The sequence below is a fragment of the Pelmatolapia mariae genome, linkage group LG3_W (assembly GCF_036321145.2).
Source record: "Pelmatolapia mariae isolate MD_Pm_ZW linkage group LG3_W, Pm_UMD_F_2, whole genome shotgun sequence".
Classification (NCBI taxonomy): domain Eukaryota; kingdom Metazoa; phylum Chordata; class Actinopteri; order Cichliformes; family Cichlidae; genus Pelmatolapia; species Pelmatolapia mariae.
This window is the reverse complement of record NC_086229.1, coordinates 37,622,328-37,635,133: the sequence shown is the minus strand read 5'-3', so window position 1 is coordinate 37,635,133 and position 12,806 is coordinate 37,622,328. Positions and strand designations below refer to the sequence as shown.

General features: G+C 41.7%; 1 protein-coding gene across 1 annotated transcript in view; it reads left to right on the top strand.

Annotated features, from left to right (window-relative positions):
• The window catches only part of LOC134622508 (NLR family CARD domain-containing protein 3-like), a 39,926-nt gene that overhangs the window by 14,921 nt on the left and 12,199 nt on the right, over positions 1–12,806 (top strand). The window lies entirely within an intron of this gene.

Here is a 12,806-nt window from a genome sequence, read left to right as displayed (position 1 = left end):
TTCTTTATCCCACTGTTCAACTGCCCAGCCTGTAATTCACAGTACATGTTGCATCTCGTGCTTTTCTTACATGCTGCTGGTGTCGTCAGTCGTCGTCAGTGTTAATGGTTCACTTGCACTGTCTTTTGCCTGCTGTTAATTCTTCACGTCCACAGTGTTCTATCGGTCTTCATCAGGAGATTAACTGTCCTTTAATCTTCTTCTCAGGATTGAGGACAAAGTGAGAGGTCAAGCTATAAAATTTTAGCCAAAACCTGGCCTGTTTTTCCCAATTCTGTTAATTTATCATTTTTACCGCTGTATTCATGTTTTCAGGTTGAGGAGAGTCCACCTGTATTGACACACTAAAACATGTAATTAATATCATTTTATTACTTTTTCTTAAGACATTGAAAGGAATGAAATGATTACATAGACATTTTGCAACTGAGATTGCATGTGCTTTTTTCACTGGATAAATCTCTGGCCATTTTGAGAATACGTCTATAATCACTAGAACGTATTTTGAGCCTTGACTTTCACTTAATTTAATAAAGTCCATATGAATGGTGTGAAATGGATGAGGTGGTGTGGGGAAATGTCCTCTTTTAGGCCTTAAATTTCCCTGTGAGTTGTTTTTCTGGCAAATCATGCATGTTCTCACAAATTCTTTTGCTGAAGTTTCAAAATTTAGAGTATAAAAGTGTGTGTTTATGACTTGGACCATTCCCCCCGTTGAAACATGGGTCACCCCATGGGTCACCAATGCTGCTGTTCTGTGTAGTGACTTGGGAAGTACTGGTTTTCCTTCACAAGTCATGAGATCATTTTCTAGTTGTGCTCCACACTTTAACCATTTCTTCTGTTCTGTAGTTGGTGCGGCTTTTTGTTCATCTTTAAGTACATCAAGTGGTATTTGCATAGTGGATGCAGACATTAATGTGTCTACGGTTTGTTGTGCGGCTACCTTAGCAGCTTAATCTGCAAAGTTATTGCCTTTAGTTATTTCTGATTTATCTTTCTGATGTGCAGCACATTTACATAATGCTAACTGTTTTGGCAATGTTATTACTTCTAATAGTGTTTTCAGAAGATTTCCATGTTGTGCTGGGTGTCCAGTAGATGTAATCATTCCTCTGTTCTGCCAAATTTTTCCAAAGTGATGCACTGCTGAAAAAAACATACTGACTGTTTGTGTATATATCTTGGCCTGCGTGCAATTCACATGCACGTATTACTGCTGTAAGTTCTGCACTTTGAGCTGAGTGTCAGGATGTGAGCGGTTTCGCTTCTATGACTCTGTCTGCTGTAGTTACTGCATAACCTACAGAGTTTCTTCCTAGGCTATTTTTAGACGCTGAGCCGTCTACAAAAATATCAGTGAAACCGGGTTGCTGTAAATGTCAGCACCTGGCTGAGATTGTGACAGTAAGATTCCAACATATGAGAGCTGTCTCGCATGTATCAGGTAAGACAAATTGGCTTAGATTAAAATTGAAGTCACTGCATGGGGTACTCTGATGATCAAAGTGTGCTTCTTCTGTGTTATTTCTTTGTAGAAGCAACACTACATTATTACTTAAGGCATTTTAGGCAGTTTCTATTTTTTCAAAGAATTCATACATCTCATACATCTCACATAGTTCAAACTTTTAAGTTAGAAAAGAAAACTTGGCATTGCTTACAGCTCATAGCTCACAGCTCTAAAACTAGGCATTAGCAAATCATATGCCTAATCATTATGTGTCACTGTGATCCAGAGGCATGATCACAAATTTGTTTCCAAAACAACAAAATAATCAAACAAAAACAAAAAACAAATTGCTGATGGCATGAACGCTTTACACACATGAGTCGGGACACAAAAAGAAAAAAGAAAAAGCTGCTGCCAGAAACAAAGCAGAAGTGTGAGGAAAAAACTGAGCTCACAGACAGTTGCATGTGTGAGCTTTTAATATCATGCAGCTTCTGCTCTAAAAAATAACAATTAAATAAAAAATAAAAATGTGTAACTTGCTCATCAGCTTAGTATTGTCCACATATTTAATTCAGCTTCTCAAACCTGTAGCTTTAGCTGTTGTCCACAGGGTTTGGCTTATTAGTTGTTAGTATAGGTTTGCTCTTCATCTCAACAAAGTCTCATCTAGGATGACAGGTTTTCAATCAGGTCAAGTGCTTCTATGCACCTGATTAGTTTAGGTATTTTCCTTATTTTCTTCATCTCATATATCATTGTACTGAGTTTGAGCAAACCTTAAGCTTGAATCAGACTACTTTTAACAATTATCCACCTCAAATCATAACTGACTGAGGTGCCTCTTATTATAAATAGTATATCATTATTAATGTTATTGTTGTTTTGTTTTTCCTTTTTTTTTATAACAGCAATAGTATATTACAATATACTACTATACTACTAATATACAATAGTTTATTATTTTATATTTTATTATGTATCCATCAGGGCCTGGGGGTGATCGGCAGTTTCACCCCCTCCCAAGCTGGAGACACACTTTCTTTTCACACACTTTCCTTGGCTAAACAGTGACACAGCCTTAATGTACCTTATGCATCTCTCTATTTTATTTAATATGTCTTCGTGTGAATTATCTGCTTTCATTCATTCTATTCATTCTGGGCATGGTCGTCATCCAAACTATGTTTCATTGTTAATACCAATTTACAGGTTGTTATCCTTCCTTCCTATTATTAGGTTGAATACAGTAGAGATAAGCTCTAATTTAATTTAACCTTTTGTTTATTCCACTTTATTCCTCTTGTATTTATATGTATTCAGTTGGGTCTGTATCCAGCCCTTTTTAAACTTCTACTTTGGTCTCTAATTTTTCATTCTATTAGGAATTATTATGTTCTTCCTGATATGGGTGAGTGTATAATGGGTGGTGCTGCAGCTGCGGCTGCAGGACCGGGTGGTGGAGTAATAAAGTATTACGAGGACTGCACAGTGTCTCGTCTTCTGGTTTTACTAAACTTGCAGTTAAGTTCTGTTTTTCTGACTGTTTATCTTTTTATTTTCCTCTCGCCTAGCTGCTTCTTTTAAAGAGCCTCCTTCAGATGTGTTAATGCTCAGGGGCTGCATTTTCCTTCCCAAGTGGGACATTTTGTTTTCTTAGGATTTCTCCATCTACAAGCACTGAATTGTCCGGCGCCTGGACATTTCTTTTCTAGCCACTGCTCGTCAGCAGTGAGTTTTGTGGGCTGATTCCCCATTATCACAGAACTGCAGAGCCTTCTCTGGTATGCTTGACTCAGGGGTGGTTGCTGACACGCCCTTCTACCCTGTGCTATCCACAGGGCGGTGTCAGTTTTATGAGACGGAACTCAACCTTTTTCCCCTTTGTCACCAGTACGTGGGCTTTTGCAGGATACACAAAGAAGACAAAAAACAATGGAAGTAGTTCAGCAGGGTGTTGTGCTGTAAAATCAACTTACTTCCAAAACACATATAGACAAAGACATTCGCGCGTTTCTCTTTTTTTTTGTCACGAAGTAATTGCGGCTACTTCTAAAACCAGTCTAAAACGTTTTTATTTCTTTAAACTCTTGCGGCGAGTTAGGCCTATTAGACCCTTGCGGCGGGTTAAACCTATTGGACCCTTGCGGCGGGTTAAACCTATTGGACCCTTGCGGCGGGTTAGACCTATTGGACCCTTGCGGCGGGTTAAACCTATTGGACCCTTGCGGCGGGTTAGACCTATTGGACCCTTGCGGCGGGTTAAACCTATTGGACCCTTGCGGCGGGTTAAACCTAAACAGTGTTTTCTCACCCTCAGTCGTCTTTTGCTGGTTGTTCAAGTCTTCTCGCTGGATCCCAGCATCGTGGACCAGAACTAACACCGGCCTGGACCCGAATTCCCGTCCCAGGACTCTCACCTCTACCTGGAGAGGGCTGTCGACAGACTTCGGTGCTGGCTTCCCACGACGCCAGGATGCAGCAGTCAGACCTTGCATTGGAGTCACAGAAACGTGTCTGTTGTTTCCATCTCTAAGCTCGAAGGACCAATTTAAATGACAGGGGATTTCTAAGAATCACCCCGGTCTTTCTTCAGCTAAGACACCTGAGTTAGAAAACACAAATACTGCAGTTGTCTTTCACTCGCGAGGACGGTCACAGAGCGCTCGTACACGCAAGAGGCACTCACGGACTCGCGCTCTGTCACCGTCTGCACTCTTTATTTATACAAGTTTACTCATGTGTGTGTGTGTATGTCTGTGTGTACAAAGGTAACAGAGCTATTCTAAGAACTCAGAGCTGAGGTTCCCCTTTTCTAAGTCTGCATGTTCTTACAGAAAGGGGAAGCTGTAAGTTGTTTATCACAGAAGAGTTCATGACAGAAGTCACGTAGACATGGCACTTGCTTAGTGATAATAAAAGAGCACATTTTCATGTAACTGATCACATATACACAATTTTCCTTTGACAGGAAGACAGGTCAGAGAGGTATAACATGGAAAAGCACAACATGAGGAAAGATAAGGAGAAAAAAAAAATAACTCCCCCCAGACTGAGCTCCAACAGGGAGATCAGTTTGAGAACAGAAAAAAAAACACCTCTGCACATAGCACATGAAAAAAACTCTTAATACACCAAGAAACACATGACAAGCAACAGGGGTGGGTAAAGGGTAAGAGACATCCAATGTAGACAGTACATCCGGGCCTGCAGCCTGTGCGCTGGTCTCCATGATCCACCGTCAGCATCGGAGGGGAATAAGCGTCAAAGGCGTTTGGAGGGGGAGGGGGGATCAGTGTGTGCATATCAGTGTATATGTATGTGTGTGCGTGTGTGTGTGTATGTCCAGAGTTCAGCTGAGACAGTGTCCTTCGCCCTGCCAGGCTAAGTAAACGGGAAGGAACAGACTCAACACAGTTGTTATCAGGGAGTTTTTGTTCAGCTCCAGCCTTGAGCCCACAGCTGGCGCCGAAGGGTAGCCGCATTATGATGGTGATTTTTCTTTTACAAACAACTCATGAGAATTTCGAGCTGTTTTTAACACTCCGACACTGGTCTCTCAATCTCCTGTGGGATAGCTGCCAGTTTCTCCATGATGTTATTTTCCTTCAATTCCGTGGTCTTGTCACTCTTTTGCTCACAGAGCAGATTCTGAGACCTCACGACCACAGCCAACTGATCCGTGATGTATTCCAGCTTCCGCCCATAGGTGTTGTTCTGAGCGGATTCTTCCCTGATGTATCCCAATTATCCGCTCAGAGTTGTTATTCTGAGTATTCACTGCAGCCGCAAGCGCCTCCAAGCTCTTAACCATGCTGCCTTCCGTGAGCCCTTTCTAAGAAGCACCTCGTCCCATCGATTCAATCCCAGCGGGCAGCCTTGTGGGGGTTTGAACAGCCGGTTCCGCTTTCTTAATTCTCCGATAAGCCAGGGCCAGGCCAGCTCCGATCAGCAAGAACCCTGTTATCATGGTTCCGAATAGGTAGATAACTTCAGCGTCCTCGATCAACAGTCCCGCCAGGCACACGATCCTCCATTTCTGCCACCCATCCATCGTGTATCCGGCAAGGAAAGTCACTCCAGGGCACTCGGGCTCTCCCGAGCCCAGACTTCTCGTTGAGAAAAGGGTGTCAATAGCATTCAGAGACCAGTTGATCAAATCCATAATTCTCTTTTAGGTTTTAGACACAGACTGTGAGAGAGTGTTCCAGGGAAAGTAATACAAAAAAAACAGGAGACTAGACAAGGACATAAGAAGCTAAGCAGGGAAGATAAGGGGAAGGAGAGGAGAGGAGAGGAAAAAAATGCAACCGCCTTCGCTGAGAGCCAAAAGAAAGTTTAGAGGCCCAGTTTAGAGGAGGAAAGCTTGGCTTGGCCGAGCTGCATGGGTTGCTCTTCATCCCCGTGTTGCTCCTCCTCCTCACCTCTCCACATCAGAGTAGGAAGGTCCCTAGATGTAACCGTGCCCCCAGCAGGCCGCCGACCATCCCCGGCTCTTTTGCCGAACTCCCACATGTGGTCGTCTAAGTTAATACACATATTGATTAGAGCAGACAAAGCTTTACGTAGTTCCTTGGTTGCTAACTCACGCTTAATATTTTCGTTAAGGCTGTTGAGGAAGGCTCCACGCAGTGCTTTCTCCTCCCAGCCCGACTCCTCCGCCAGGATCCAGAACTCCACGGAAAAGTAAGCAACACTCCTCTTACCTTGCTTCAGAGAAAACATGCGACTTTAACTGAGATTCAGTGCATATATCCCACCCATTAAGAGTGCACATGCAGACGCCATGTCTTCCAGGTCATGCAGAACACCCTCAATGGCTATACCCACATTGGCTGGAGGAGTGCTGGCATCAGCTCTTTCGATGGTGAAGAGAGCAAGGGTAATTTGTTCCAGCTCCCTTTGAACAGCGTTAGCATCAGAATCCTTTACAACGGAGAGTACAAAAACCAAACCCATTTGTCAATTAGACACAAAAACATAGAAAAATGGCGTCCAGTTTAAAAAAAAAAAGAAAAAAAAGAAGCCAAAGCTACCCTTTAATGAAGTAAACACAAAATTAGGAACATGCACCCCAGTGTGCCACTATTTTAGACTACAGACGCAACAAAATATATAAATAATTTGGGTATACAAGAAGATTCCCCAAAACATTTAAACACGTTCCACGCAAATTATAACAACAACAACATTACAATATGCAACAACATTAGTTATTCAAGATTTGGTTTAATACAGATAAAAAACTAAACTAAAATTACCAACCAGGTATTCTTTGAAGAGGATGCTTGGGTCTTCATGTAAAGAAGTAGTGCACTGAGGACACACTCCCTCCCCTTTTCAATAGTTTCCTTCTGTAGTGAGTGGCAGAGATACAGGAAGAGAAAACAGAAATACTTCAGAATGACACAAACTCACATTATATGCAAAATGAATGACATATCCACTGCACAGATAGACGTGTACACAAGACCAACTAATCATCACATGGACATGAATAGTTAACCTGTTGGGCAGGGTGTACTTACATTTATATTAAGCAAGACAAAGTTTGGTACTCAAAACTCTGGAAAATTAAAATTATCTAAACATAAGTAAAATTTGATCCCTCAATTTCGGGTTAAACCACAAGTGAATGTTTTTATGTTAAAGATAAATTTTTGTATGCAAAGTAGATGATATATTAGTTTGTCTATACCTCCATTATGGACATATATAATGTGGCTGTGCAGCTACCATACACTAGCTGTTTAAATTTGAAAGTGATCTTATGACGCCATAATATTTTGCTACCAACAGAATAACGCACCTGTGTGGCAGGGGCCAAAGTTTGTCTAATTTTCTTCCCTGCAGCACCTCCTTTTTTCTTGAAGACTTTTATGAGCTGGTCAGTGTATTGGTCAAGTTGTGCAAAAAGCCTTGGAACAAGTGGAGCAGTAGTATTCCTCACAAATTCTGCTTCCACCTGAAAACATGTCAACAAACATAACATACTGTACTGTAAATATATATACTATATGTACATATATACATACTTTACAACTAAAAATAATGTAGAAAGACCTCATTAAAGCTATAATTTCACACAAACATTTACACAAAATGCTAATGGAGCCATTACAGCTTTAATTGTTATTTATCAAGATCCAAAAAATATTGATCACAGCTAATCTGAAAAGAATTTCATACCTCAGGCCCTTAAACTGCAACCTTTACACTGGTTCAGATCTGGAGAAGAAATAACAGGGGCATGGGATGGGTCAGTAAGGAAAACTTAACTCGTAAAACAGTTTTCTTTTGAAAAGCTCAGCAGTACCACAGACACCACATCAGTATAGGAGGGAGCAGGTAAAGGTAAAGGTAAAACATTTTTTTTAAAAGTAACGCATTAGTTACTTTTACTTTCAAGTAAGTAATTACTTTTAGAATATTGTAACTCAGTTACTAACTCAGTTACTTTTTTGAATAACTAACTAGTAACTATAATTAATTACTTTTTCAAAGTAACTTGCCCAACACTGATTATCACTGTGTTGGTACACCAGCTGTTGTTCACATACATACAGAGCCCCCATGCTTTGCGCTTACCGGAGTCCACTGTTTGGTCATGTCGCTGTGTGGTGTAACCTGCTAGCTCAATAGCAGAGTCCGGAATGGATTGATGTAGCCAGGATTTGTTGATAAGAAGGATGCATGAGTCTTTGATGTAGTTATACGCTGCTATTTGCAGCCTCAATTCATCCAACTTATTCGCGAGGGATCTGGTTTTTGCGATGAATAGACTGGGGAGCGGTGGTTTGAGTGGCTGCCTCCATAGCCTGGCTAGTGCGCCGGCCCTGCAGCCTCGCCTTCTCCTTCTCTCGATGCCACCTGCGCCTCCACCCCGGAGGGATAACAATCCATGGGGAATCCGGTCTCCTTGCTATTTCCACCGGTATCTTGTGTAGGCGGACAAATGTGCTAGTCACACTCTCACGGTAACTTACTCCGATCTTGAGGAGATCATGTCGGCTATAGATGTTATTCGCTTGACTGGTAGAACACAGAAACAAACACAAGGCGTACAAAAATATCCAAACACAGCGCTGATCGGTGGGACACTGAGCTGCTGCAACTACATGCGCCGCCATTCTGAATGGAACGAATGAATGTCAAAGCTAATAAAGGTGACGTTAGGAGCTGTGATGATGTTCATGGTATCAGAAGCTGATATGGCTGTTACAGAGACAACCCACACAGCTGCTGTGGTGAAGTGTGTGTTAAAGCAGAGGAACACAGAACAGCCTAACACAGGCCCAAACATTACAACAAAGCAGGATCCAGGTTCTGTGAGAGGATTTCAAACAGAAGCTGGAGAAGAGAAAGGACTCTGTTGGAAGGACTACAGAAAGCAGGCAGCCGAGACCAGTCCAAGTGTTTCCATGGAGGCCAGTCTAACATTCATTTATACACTAACGTACAGCAGTGAATGGGAAAATGATCCATTGTTTCAAATGTCGAAATAGTTCTCAGTTCATTTACAGAGTTTAATACAGTTAATAAGGAAATGAGAAATGTTCAAAACAGAAACTGATAAAGTTGGATCCAATTCCAGTGATGCACTTGAACGCAGCGTGAGCAGTTCAATTCAATTCAATTCAATTCAATTTTATTTATATAGCGCCAAATCACAACAGAAGTCGCCTCAAGGCGCTTTATATTGTACAGTAGATCGCACAATAATACATACAGAGAAAAACCCAACAATCATATGACCCCCTATGAGCAAGCACTTTGGCGACAGTGGGAAGGAAAATTAACAGGAAGAAACCTCCGGCAGAACCAGGCTCAGGGAGGGGCGGCCATCTGCTGCGACCGGTTGGGGTGAGAGAAGGAAAACAGGATAAAGACATGCTGTGGAAGAGAGACAGAGATTAATAACAGATATGATTCGATGCAGAGAGGTCTATTAACACATAGTGAGTGAGAAAGGTGACTGGAAAGGAAAAACTCAATGCATCATGGGAATCCCCGGCAGCCTACGTCTATTGCAGCATAACTAAGGGAGGATTCAGGGTCACCTGGTCCAGCCCTAACTATATGCTTTAGCAAAAAGGAAAGTTTTAAGCCTAATCTTGAAAGTAGAGATAGTGTCTGTCTCCCGAATCCAAACTGGAAGCTGGTTCCACAGAAGAGGGGCCTGAAAACTGAAGGCTCTGCCTCCCATTATACTTTTAAATACTCTAGGAACAGCAAGTAGGCCTGCAGAGCGAGAGCGAAGTGCTCTAATAGGGTGATATGGTACTACAAGGTCATTAAGATAAGATGGGGCCTGATTATTTAAGACCTTGTATGTGAGGAGCAGGATTTTGAATTCAATTCTGGATTTAACAGGAAGCCAATGAAGGGAAGCCAAAACAGGAGAAATATGCTCTCTCTTTCTAGTCCCTGTCAGTACTCTTGCTGCAGCATTTTGGATTAGCTGAAGACTTTTCAGCGAGTTTTTAGGACATCCTGATAATAAAGAATTACAGTAGTCCAGCCTGGAAGTAATGAATGCATGAACTAGTTTTTCAGCATCACTCTGAGACAGGATATTTCTAATTTTAGAGATGTTGCGCAAATGGAAGAAAGCAGTCTTACATATTTGTTTAATATGTGCATTGAAGGACATGTCCTGGTCAAAAATGACTCCAAGGCTCCTCACAGCATTACTGGAGGCCAAGGTAATGCCATCTAGAGTAAGAATCTGGTTAGATACCATATTTCTAAGATTTTCAGGGCCGAGTACAATAACCTCAGTTTTATCTGAATTAAGAAGCAGAAAGTTAGCGGCCATCCAGGTCTTTATGTCTATAAGGCATTCCTGCAGTTTAACTAATTGGTGTGTGTTACCTGGCTTCATGGATAGGTAGAGCTGCGTGTCATCTGCATAGCAGTGAAAATTTATGCTATGTCTTCTAATGATGCTGCCTAAGGGAAGCATGTATAATGTAAACAGAATTGGTCCTAGCACTGAACCCTGTGGAACTCCATAATTGCCCTTAGTGGGTGAAGAGGACTCTCCATTTACATGTACAAATTGGAGTCTATTAGATAGATATGATACACTGGGGTTAGTTCACTGCCTAACCCCACAGACCCGGTCAGTCTGGACTTTACTTTATTTCTATTGGCTGTCAGTGAGATTTCAGAGCAATCAGAGACTGTGCGTCTGCGTATGAAGTATAATTCATGTGGGTGAAGTTGTAGAATGAGAAAGGGCAGTTTTAGAGTATTTCCTGCTTTCTTTGTCCTGCTTGTGCTGATGGAAAATTTTATTGACGTGTGAATTCATTCTTCAACGCTCAATTCTGCCTGAACAACGTGAAAACTTTTCTTATTTTTGTGTAACACAGTTCAACGCACTGAAGCATCGACTTGTTCCATTATCCAACAATGAAAACAGGAAACAGAGACAGCTGGCCTTCAAAGTAAAAGCTGCTCCTTTTGAAACATGTTGGCAGTAAAATGTAAGAAGAGCTGAAGCACATAAATGATCTACATGACTAAATATTAAACACAGTTGATATATTTGTGTGAGTGTTGCACAGCTGATGGCCGATGGCTGCGCCTACTGGAGTGTTGTGATTCAGGTGTGGATGTAATGACTCATTCATCACATTTATTTCTTCCATAAAGCTCCTTTTTCTCTCACTTTGGCTAAGCGTTATTAAAAACAGAAGAACTGTTTACACTTTGTAAAAAATCTCACACTCTTTCTGCCCATGTCTGACGCCTGTTGCATTATGGGTAACAGGGATTTTAGGCCAGCCAGTCAGAGCAGAGTTTGACAATAAAGCCAAAGATGGCCTCCAGTGAAGGTGGGACATGATGGCTGACGTGACTGCAGACTGGAGCCTGAATCAGGATCTGCCAGTTCCATGTAATCACATCATTTTAATGTCATTATGTTGTGGATCAGATGTGGAAACATCACTGTCTATTTTATTGTTCACACTAAATCCATGATGGCTCCATGGTTCCATGTTCAGCTTACAGAGCCCTGGGCACAGATGTGTGATGGACCCTCACCAGCAGGATTTGAATGCTCGGCTTCTTTTCCTTCTTCAATAATTAGACATACAGGGCACACAGTGTGTGTACAGAACAGCTGAAATCATTATGGAGGTCTCACTGGAATATGAAGGAAAGGAAGCATCACAGTCCAGCTTCACTGAAACTTTAAAGTCTCTGATATGAAATGAGAAATGAAGCAGCCAGAGCTTTTTCATGAGTGGAAATCCATTGTGATTGTGAGCTGCTGCTATGGCCTCCAGATTAGCCAGCAGCTCATCCTGCTCAACATTTTCTCACCAACTTTAATGGAAGTGCGATGTTTTCAGCTGGAGTGATGGTCAGGGTGGCCTCCCTCTCCTCTTCTTCTCCTCTTCCTCTTTCATGTGTAAAGCCACTTCTGCTGCTTTCATTCATTTGGAAGTCCTGTAGCTGAGTTTGGGAGAGACTAGCAGCCTCGGCAGCAGAAGGGAGAAAGGCCGGCTGTAACACCACCACTTTATTCTATTCTACCTGTCAGGTCATTTTATCATGAAATAGATATGCTCATGTTTTTACTGTGTTTGGTTTGAAGAGCTAAAATGTAAGAAGATCAAATGGTGCTCTATGTTATTGTGTTGGTTCGTTTCCCGTCTCTTGGATGGAGCCCAGCTGTGTGTGGCCCCTGGGCCTGGCCTGTGGTCAGAGTGTGTGTTGGAGAATCTGCTGATTAAAGTCCAGCACTGAGTTTGTAAAAACATGTTTGTCAATCATTTTGTTTGGTTTATGAGGAAAATGATTCAATAACTTCCTGCTAATACACAACATTTCATCATATTTCAACATAACCCTCTTTTGTCTGACCATTTGAATCCCATTTGAATTTCCAATAAAGGATCCACAGAGTTTGGTGAAAATAATGACAGTAGATGTTTGTGTGAAAGTGCTTGAAGCAAATTTGTGTGTGATGTTCTTTCAGTGTTGCACTTTGTAGACGGTCCCTGAGCACTGGTCTGACAGCCAGCTGCATATAGAGACCAGTGTTGTTAGTCCAGGTCAGAAGATGACTTGCTGGAATGAAAATGAGCTTGTAGTTTGTCTGCTTTAATAATGTGACTGGAAAAAGGTGTTGGACTTCAAATATGTCCGTTTCTTTCACACTTCACCTTTAAAAGTGAAGCCATGTGGAAACACATGACTTTTTCATGTCCTTTTCATGTTTTTATGATAAATGTACGACTTTAATGTGAAACATTGAGAGTTTTTTCTCTTGTTGTGTTTGTTTGAAGCTGCTTCCTGTTGGCTTCAGCTGTTTGGAGTTTCCATTTTCTAAACTTCT